A 10,405-nucleotide genomic window follows, 5' to 3' on the forward strand; every position below is an offset into this window, starting at 1 on the left:
ATCATCTAGTGCCAGCAAAAACACTGTACATAAAAGTAGACATAAATATCTTTTTGCAAATTGACAATGAAATTGTACATATTTATGGTATACAATATAATGCTTTGATATATATGCCTTTTGCAACAGATAAATCAAGCTACTTAATATATGTATTACCCCACATGCTTATCATTTATTTTTGTAGGAAAAACACTTAAAATCTACTCGAAATTTTCAAATACATAGTATATTGTTTTTAACTTTTGCAGTATAATTTACAATAGATTTATTGAATTTATTCCTCCTGTAAAACAACAAATTTTGTGTTCTTTGACCACCATCTCTCTAACCCCCGACACTGGCTTCTGGTAACCACTGTTCTACTTTCTGTTTCTGTGAGTTTGATACGTTTTATACCCCACATATAAGTGAGAACATGTGATATTTACCATTTTTTGCCTGACTTATTTCACTTAACACTATGTTCTTCAGGTACATCCACAGTCACAAACGACAGAATTTCCTTCTTTTCAGACTGAATAATATTCCATGTATTTTCCCCATTTTCTTTATTTATTTGTTGATGAACAATTAAATTAATTCCATATCTTGATTATACTAAATAATCTTACAATAAATACAGAAGTGAGATGTCCCCTTGACATACTGAATTCATTTCTTTTGGATATATACCCAGTAGTGAGACTGTTGGATCATTATGACCATCATATTTTTAATTTTCTGAGGACCCTACACTGCCTTCCATAATGGCTATACAATTTCTATTTGATTATTTATATAATATTTATATATTTAATTATTTAAATATTTATAATATTTAAATAATTATTTAAAAATTATTTAAATATTTATAATATTTAATTATTTCTATAATAATTTCTATTACCACCAGCAGCTACACATGCATTCTTAAAAATATTGAAACTGGAAGAGACTTTAGATTATTCACTACATGCCCTAATTTTACAAAAGAAAACACTTGAAGTTGAGAGGGAAAATGACTGGTCACCACGGTATTTTCATTTGGCCAATCGGATGTACCATTTCGATACATCACTGTGCTCCTTCAAAACCCAGTAAAGGAATAAGACACAGATTGGACAGACCCTGAGACTTGGAGTGAAAGTAAAGATAGGATGAGACTCAGAACTGAGATGAGGCTAAAAAAATGGTTCTTTGTATTTATTACAAAATTCGCATTTTAAAGTTGGTGTTCCCTTTCTGTTCTCTCTGCTTCCAAGAGGCAACTCTTAGATTATCTGTTTCTAACTCTCTCATTGTTACTACTATAAATTTAAATAATAGGCTTATGCTTTTATTTAAACACTATTTATTACCTTCTTATTACAAAAGATGAGGCTATAAATTACATATTAGGCTACTTTCCCTATATATTTTCATTTTTTGAATTATCTATTTTATTTTTAGATCTGTCATTGATCATCTTTGTAATTTCAATAATGTAGTTCTATCATCTTTAGTTGTTTTTTTGAATCTCTGCTTACTTAGGATGAGTGCCCTTATCCTGCTCACTACTTTTACTTCCTCTCTCAGTCAGTCAGCCACATTTTTTCTTCTGTGTTCTCTGGGTTGTCTGCATTAACATTCTATGTACCTGCCATATATAAACCTATGGATTTCCCATATGTAGATTCTAAAAGAAAAACTAACAACCAGCAGTTAAAGTATTACATTTATATACATTTTTGTCCTCCAAGCAAAGTCAAGTAGTATGTTTAGAAAATATTTTCTTCTCCATTCAACATCTATCTACATTTCTGGTGTGCTCAGTGGAATTTCTTTCTAGCTTCGTGTTCAAATGGACTCTCTCTCTCTCTCTCTCTCTCTCTCTCTTGTTGCACTTCATCAGTTACTTGGTTTTGCAAAGTTTGTGTTTTGTTTGTTTATTTCTCACCTGATTTTTAAATTTCATTTTTCTTTCTTTTTCTTTTTCTTTTTTTTTTTTTGCAATATAATAACATGACTTTGTCATGGTCTCAAGTTCATCTAGCATTGCGATTACCTGGTCTTGCACCTATCCTGGGGAGACATCTCCACCAGAATCTCTGTCCTACTGACTGATTGTTGTCCAGGTGTTTGGCAGAGCTTTGTCATCCCAGGCACAATGTTTTCTTGGATTACATCTGTGTTTTTTTTTTCTTGAAATGTTTACAATTAATTATCTTTTATCCTGTGTGCCTTAAAATTTACAAAGCTTTTTAAAATTTATCCTACTCAGCAGTCAGTGAAGCTTTTTCTGCTGAAAACTTGTACTTGTTAGGGATCACCCACCTCTACTGTCTCTTTGAGATATCCTCTCTCTTCCATTCTATTGTCTCTGTCTGAGTTTCTAAATCTTTTCTAGCTCTCTTATATTTTCTCTCATTTTTCTCTTTATCATTTTGCTTATATTTTGGGGTGTTTCTGTGACTATTTGCCTATTATTCTATTGAGTTTTTCTTGTTCTACTCTTAATCTCTTTACTTTTTCCTGCATGCTTTTTTTTTTTCTTAAGATCCTGGTTATGGACACATAATCTTCTTGGATACTTGAATACTTCTCCCTACTGCAGTATTTTTTTCCTTTCTCCTTTTTTTTTTTAAATTTAGGATGATAGTTTATCTCATATATTTGGTCATTTTAGGGTTTTTCTTCTCAAATTTAAGAATAAAGGGTGGGGATGTGGTAGAGTCCTGGCCCAGCTATATTGGATCCAGTATTGGTTTCCAGTTGGTTGCTCCACTGAATGGAAATTCTGATCGAAAGTTCTGTTTATGCACTTAAGCTTGTGGAACAGCAAGCGTACAAAACTTTAAAATGTGAAGATGTGGAAGTGGTTGTTGGGTGGGGCCCCCAAAAGTCAGAATGAGTGACTTTACTCTGGGGTATGTTAACATTCATTAGAGATGGCTTGTAAATGTCAGCAATGAGGCAAGTGGAGAGGGGAATGTAACTGGCACACCTCTTGTCGGTTTATATATTCAATAAATTCTCCTGTTTTCAGGCTCCATACCAATCCCACCGTCTGAGCCCAGAAGCACACTAGGATTCTAGTTGGCACATTATGGCATCCCAGCCCCCACTCAACACCCTGATGGAATATCCCAGGGAATAACTTCCTCTTCCATAGTTTATCACTATACTCCCATCTGTGTTCTGCTTTCTGGAGATTTATTGAAATCTGTTGTCTATTGGTTATCTCTGATTCCCTGATTTTTTTCCCCCTTTGGTGACTTTTGAAGTGTTTCAGTGTGTTCTGAGAGGAACAGGATATAAATGTGTGTACCAAATCCAGCATCTTGAACGATTTGGTAGATTTTTCTTTGATGTTAAAATGTTCTACTTCATTGGTGCTTGTGTGGTTTTCTGATTCTCACTAAAGTACTCTTTTCTTCATCTTCCAAAAATGATATTGACTTCATGACATGCTAATTATTGCACACCTACACTTTAGAGTAGGGGTTTATAAGGGAAATTGGAGATAGTTTCTTGCTCTTTACAATCAATAAATTGTGGGTTAGCTGAGAACTGAGGATCTCTAGGTGTTCTGGAATATAACATGCACTATTTTCTATACAAAGAAACCAAAAAGAGAGGGTTGGAATATCTTTCAGCTAGCCAATCATGAATTTCTGTCCCATTATCTCATAAATCAACAGCATATTTAGAGCCAATAAATTCCTAATCTTCCAGATTTCCCCATTTCCCAAGATAATTTATTAATTAACATTTATACACATATCCATTCAAAATATATATATATATATATATATATATATATATATATATATATATATATATGATGCCAGACATCATGCACTATGTTAAGTACCTAAGACATGCTCCACTCCCTCTGGGACCTTCTAGTGGAGGTAGAAAGACTGGTACAAAGGGATAATGCCTAAATCAGCCTGCAGTTGAGAGGGAGATAGAGGAAGCATATTGTGCTTCAGACCCCAAGCTGTTCAGTAAATGCAGGGTCTGCAAATCTTAACTGCTTCTAGAGGCCATTAGGTGGCTGGACTAGGTGTGGCTGGCTGAGTGGGACTAGATGTAGCACTGTGCTGAAGAGCACAGGCTTCACTTTTCAGGGCATCTATGAGCAGTGGCAACTGGGAATTTAAACCCCATATTGTTAGATTATCAGAAGAGGAATAAAACATGAATTTTAATATTAATTATGAGAAGGAATATGGTGAGAATAGTTTTAATTAAAAAAATGTATCCATAGCATTATAAAAGATTAGTATATGTAATCTTCAGATGCATTTAAATTAGTTCATGATCAATAAATGCACACTGGATTCTCAATTTATCTACTATAGGTGACGACAAGAAATACACACAGGGATGAGATTAATATCTTCCCAATTTCAGTAGTCATGGCACTGAGAAGAAGCAAAACAAGTTGGAGTCGAGGCATCTGCAATATTCATTTTGTCTCAAGTAAAAGTACGTCAGAGTTAGAAGAGCCCTTGTGCAATATTATTTTTCCTAGGCAACTAACTGTACCTGAAGCTACAAGTAAGTGATTTGTCACTGAGGTTTCAAAAGAACTAGTCTCTGAAACATCTCCTCTGGTTTTTAATTTCTTGCAAAAATCTGTTGATATGTAGTTCATCTCTAAAACTCTTTGAGGGAGTCATTTCAGATACCAATGGAACAAAAGAACATTCTGGAAGAGTGTCCTAACACCCACCCGCCTCAGTGCATGAGGTTTGCCCAGACAAGGGTGTACTTTGGCTCTTCCCAAAAGTAGTGAGTGTAAGGGTCTCATCATTTTAGAATACATGATGTTAGTAGAACAGTTTAATATGAAAGGTGACAGTTAAAATGATGGCTTATGAATGACAGAATGTTAATGTAGAATGTTATCCTAGATGAACTGGAAGAATTAGTAGTTTTTTTTACTAACAATTTATATGTGCTTGACACATTAGGAACAGGAAGTAAATTGGATACTCCTTTGTTGCCAGAGACCTGTCCTAAACTTCGCACTACTGCCATGCATTACTCGCTTGTTGTCTGTCCACCCTGTTAGAACATAAGCTCCAAGAGGACAGGGAATTTGCCTTTGTTCATTGTCATAACCATCCCAGCAACTAGAAAGATGCCTGGAAATGGGAACCTGATGTCTGCTGCGCGACCAGCACGCTAGCTTCATACTAGAGGTTCTAAACATAGAAGTTAACTAGTGAGATCAACCATAAGGACACATAAAACTCAATCTACCTTTTTCTTGCCCAGCTAAGAAACGGCCTTTCCCAGCTCCTGCCTGGAGCCACCTGATGTGGTAGCGAGGTTTACACAAGAGACCAGCTGGAGAGAGGAAGAGCATGCCAGAGAGTGGGCTTTTATTGGGGGACAAAAAATTCAGGGGAAAATTCCATCCAATGAAGGTCGAGGGGGACAGCATTCCAAGGTCAGGGTCAGTGATTGGTTTCAGGGTCAATGGTCAGTCACACCCCCAGATGGACGGGCTCTCACACCTGAAAAGGGTGGGGATAAAGCTCTGACACAGCTGGCCTGAGCGCCTCACACCCAGTCAGGGAGGTACCCAATCACGTGTGAGAATAGCTTCCCACACTGATGAATATTTCTTGGGTAATAAATACATGAACAAATAAATGAGAACATTATTTGCTTGCATGAATAGTTGCAAAGATGAATATGGTGCAAGCAGAAGTCTCCCTGGTTACAGAAATGCTTTTATTTGGTTACAAACTGCAGTTGCCAGTTGAATCACCTGCTGTGATTTTTTGTCTACTGCAGTTGATAGAAGGACCTGCTAAGAAGATACTGTGCTGAGTTATATAACTCTGGTCCTCTACTCCAAGTCTCCTTTGTACACCTCTTTATGGGACTCTGCCGCAGGGACACCCATAAGTATGGTTGGGGTTCCCCTTGGATTCTTTTGAGGATGGGCACTGGAAGCTGCCTGAGCATCTGAGAGAGTCGGGGAAGTTCCTGTCCTTGGCAGCAGCAGCCCCAGCAACAATTTCCCCCTCCTGGCAGTGGCAGTTAGTGGGTTCTGGTTTCCACACGATCATCCTGCTTCTTTGTGCCTTCCACCTACCACTGTGTGCAGAGGCTTCAGTGGCGGCCAGGCAGAGACCTCTGCTCGGGGTCTGGTCTGGATCTGAATCTGGCTCCCCCAGATTCCCTCCCTTTATTCTGCTTTCCCTAGGGATAGAAACTGCTTCTGGACGTTATCTCTTTATTACGTCAATGTCCCCCTTTTGTATTTTCAGCCCTCTAACACTTATTTAGCGAAGACTTTAATATTGATTATAATTAATGTATAATAAATCCCTGTGTTAAAATAATTAGCATGCTTTCTAGTTTTCTCTACTGGACTGTGATGGATAAAGATTCTCATCATATTCTTTATCCTTTAGCTGTGTGTTTCTATAAATTTTGCATTTAAAGTTCTAATAACTTTAATCACAGACTTATAGGGCTTCTTTTAATTTGATTGTAACTTTAAGTCTTTTTAAATTTAAAAATGTTTTTCTGATGGTGAGACTCACAAAACAGATAGTGGTGTGGACAGAATGTAAATGTCATATTCTGCTTTTAAAGTCCCCTCTTTATAAATATGCAATCTCCAATAAACCCCCCAATGGTTCATGATTTCAAAGAGGATCCCTTTATATGATATTTAAGTGGATAAAAACTTTCTATAGGTTTATAATTCCTTTTTTTTGCTTTGTGAACAATAGAGTTTATATAAATATAAAATTGTGCACCTCCTAAGCTACCACTCCACAAAGACTCAACGAAAACAAAACATATTTTAATAAAGTACAAATATACTTATAACAATCTGCTGACTAAGACTCCAACGAAGTTCACAGTACCTACAATGGAACTTACAGATTTTTATAATAGTTTGTAGATTGGTTTACAGTTACATATGTTCCTTTGTTTTAAGAAATATCATTAATACAAATGTATGAATTACAACATCCCTGCTACAGCAAAAAATAGATTCATAACATAAAATGTCTTTTAGGCATTTATTATGCCAAGTATTTAAATGATTATTCTTAATGGAACATAATAATAATATTAATTTAGTTATAAAAGATAAGATTTTATTAGCCTAAGGACCACCTAAGAGTTTCCGGGAAGTTCCAAAGTAAAATCTGTCTAGCTTTTAAATGAAATAAATAGAACAGCAGCAATCCCTGAGTATGCCTTAAACATAAACTGTGAAGATTCTTCTTATATTAACTGGGCCTTAAGTAAATGATATGTTAGAGCATAAAAATATAAACAGAAATTTTGAGACTAGTTAATAATACTGGCCTGAATTTTGTTTTCTTGTGCGTATGTCAGGTAAGAAATCTCATCACTAAGTATATATTAAAAATTAACAATTATTTCTAACTTTTCTAACTCATTTACAAGCCAAGTGCTCACTCTTACTATTGAATCAAATCTTATTTTTGAAAATAACCTACAAAAATAGTATGTAAATACATAGATCTTTGAAATAGACTAAGAGCATACTCCCATGTTCTATGGATCAAAATGTGATGATCTCTATAACATATGTAAGTAAACATATTAATTTGGGATATACTGACACATTATTGTAGGTATACATATGTGTACCATAAAATAAATTCTGACAATGTTTCCAGTGACAGCATACTTTCCAGCACTGCTAGAAAGAAAATAAAAACTTAGTATTAAAACTATGTTTTATTTTTTAAACAAAGTTTTTAAGTGGAAAAATAATCCCAGTTCTCTTCTTACAATTGAACTGAGTTCTAAACAGTTCATAGTCAAAAGTCTCTTCAGCTGTTCTCCAATGACACATAAGCTTTCTGTCTGTTCTGGAAGTCTCATCATCTCCAATGATGCTTTCCAAGATACAAGGTAGCCATGCTGGTTAAATTCTTTCCACTGCCCACTAAATACCTGATGTAACTTCACAGATTGGTACCTTAAGCACCACACCCATGATAACCACAGCCAGCCACTTTGAAGGAGAAGACAGGACTGAAGGCAAATATCACCCATTGCACTGGACAGGCTATAACTACTGACCAAAAGATTCCTGATCCAGCTTCTGAAACTGATTTATACTCCAAAGAAGTTGCCTTCCTAGACTCAAACACTCAATGACTGTTTCCATCCTCATCAATATGATTCCACCATGAATCTACCTCTGATAGTCTTTACTGCTCAAAAGTCATATGAGAACATCAAGATAATTGTCTCCATACAGGCAATAGAGCTGCTGCTGAGCAATTCATTGAAAAGAATTGCAATGGCACCGACTCCAAAGAACAAATGGAAAAATGAAGCCCCTGGATGTCTGGTTTTTTATCTTCTTGGTTAATTAGTTGTCTCTCCTTTTGCATCAAGCAGTGAAACACTTTTGGTATCATCATTGCTATCCTGTGACAACATGGTGGCCCTGAGTCAGACCCCATAGGTTTGTTATTCTATTCTCACATGGGTACAATGCTTTTAAATATGTTTAAATGTTTTTTTTTTTTCCTGTTGAATAATATGAGTAGCTTTCAAGGGGACCAAGTCCCAACAGTCACTTGCATGGTTCACTCAGTTCTGCTCACTGCAAGAGGACATTGACACATGGAGGCTGGAGTTTGCTGTGTGAGAATCTCATGTTGGGAAGTGGCCTTTTCCTGCTGGGGCAGAGTTAGCAGCTTTCAAGCAGCTGATTGTTAGCTAGGAATACCTGGGATGGGGCAGAATAGGAGCAGCAATATTGCTCTTTGAGATTGCTGAAATTCTTGGTAATTATGCCCTCTGCAAGCTTTCTGCTGCAGAATTGTTGATCTAAGGTCTAGGACCAATTTGATTTTGCTAACAACAGCATTTTCGCATGATCTATGAAAGATGAAAAAGTGATGTGGTAGAAAGGTTTAAGTCATCAGAGGATAGTGAATTGCTTGGCCTGCAGGGAGGGAAGAAATTAATTTCTCCTTATCACCAATTGTAACTTCTATCTACTGAGTACCTCTGAGGAGTGAGGCACCATTCTAGGCACCCATACCCAGCTCACTTGATTCTTCACAAAACTGTGGAGTGGGTATTGTGAAGACAACACTTATCATGAAACTTGAGCTAAAAATCAAATGCCCAACCAGAAGGTGGTAGAGCAAGTCCTCAGTCAAATCTAAGTTTAAAGCTAAGTATTTTGCTTTTTTTTTTTCCTTCCTTCCACTAAAAAACAGGTGTGTTCTTGTATAATCTTGCACGGGCAATTTCCCTACTTTACATTAATGAGACTCACAAGAGATTTATGTCTTTTACTGCTTACAATCTCCCATATTTTTCATGTCTTCTTTTTAAACTTGTATTATTTTTTTCTACTTTCAGAAAGAGATGTAATTCTGTCTGTCTCATTCCATGTCTTTCCTACCCCTTTGCCCACTCCTCCCTCCCCTTTAACCCATCCAAAGTTCCTCCACTTATCCCATTCACCCCACCACATGTATGATTGCACAAATGGTGTAACCCTATTTCATGCACAACCAGAGAAGTGACAAATTCTGCTCCATTTGTATACAATGAATTGAGGAGCTTCCTACTGTCATGTATAACTGATTAGAACTAATAAATAAATAAAGAGGTATAACTCCATATCTTATTTGTGGGATAAATATTATGATCTCAGTATTGATCCTTAAAAATGCTCTCATGTCACTTTAATCTTTGGAACTTTATGTTTTGAATTTCCTCTTTACATAGTTTTCTAGTGGAAGAGAGGTCTTCCTTCACTGTTTTTCTAAAATTGCATAACTTTAGGTGTTTATCTAGCACATATGGATAGAATTTTTTCTATGTTTATACCCATATGTAAGTCTTGCTGCAATATTATTTAAAATGGGTAAAATGAATAACTGAATTTATAAGTAAGAGAAACTGAGACTTCGGGAGTTAATTACCCAACGTAACTAACTAAACTAATCAGTAGTGGAGCGATGCCTCACACCAAAGTCTGCTCAGAGCCTGTCTCCTGCATTACTACACTCTACATGCCTCTCATTCACACTGCATTCTCACCACGTCCCACAACTTGTCTCAGAGGGATGGCTTACACAGAACATGTCTGTGGATCTAGTGCCCCCTGTTTGTGCACACCAGAGCCAATCATATCATCTTGAAGCCTGCAGAACATTGGTCTGTTTACTTCTGTCACCCCAACCAGAAAGGAAGGTTCTTCCCACTGTTTCATTCCAGAACTTGACATAGTGAATAATATGTTGTTGGTGTTTAACAAATATTTGTTGAATAAATGCATGAGTGATTCTGGGCTTGCCAAACATATGCTCAACTTTGCCGTCTGTGCCTATGTCTACCTGGGGGAATTTCCATCTGCTTCAACTACCACCAGATCTCCATAAATAAACAAGTGAGG

The 10,405-nt window shown here is 36.4% G+C and overlaps 1 pseudogene across 1 annotated transcript; it reads right to left on the reverse strand.

The window, feature by feature from the left end:
• Positions 1-7,859: 7,859 nt before the first annotated feature.
• LOC308658196 (Golgi apparatus membrane protein TVP23 homolog B-like) lies at positions 7,860-8,427 on the reverse strand (annotated as a pseudogene). The gene has a single exon. The product of its transcript is annotated as a Golgi apparatus membrane protein TVP23 homolog B-like (transcript).
• Between the last annotated feature and the right edge of the window lie 1,978 nt (positions 8,428-10,405).

Source organism: Spermophilus citellus (assembly GCF_964194105.1).
Source record: "Spermophilus citellus genome assembly, chromosome: 10".
NCBI classification, from domain to species: Eukaryota; Metazoa; Chordata; class Mammalia; order Rodentia; family Sciuridae; genus Spermophilus; species Spermophilus citellus.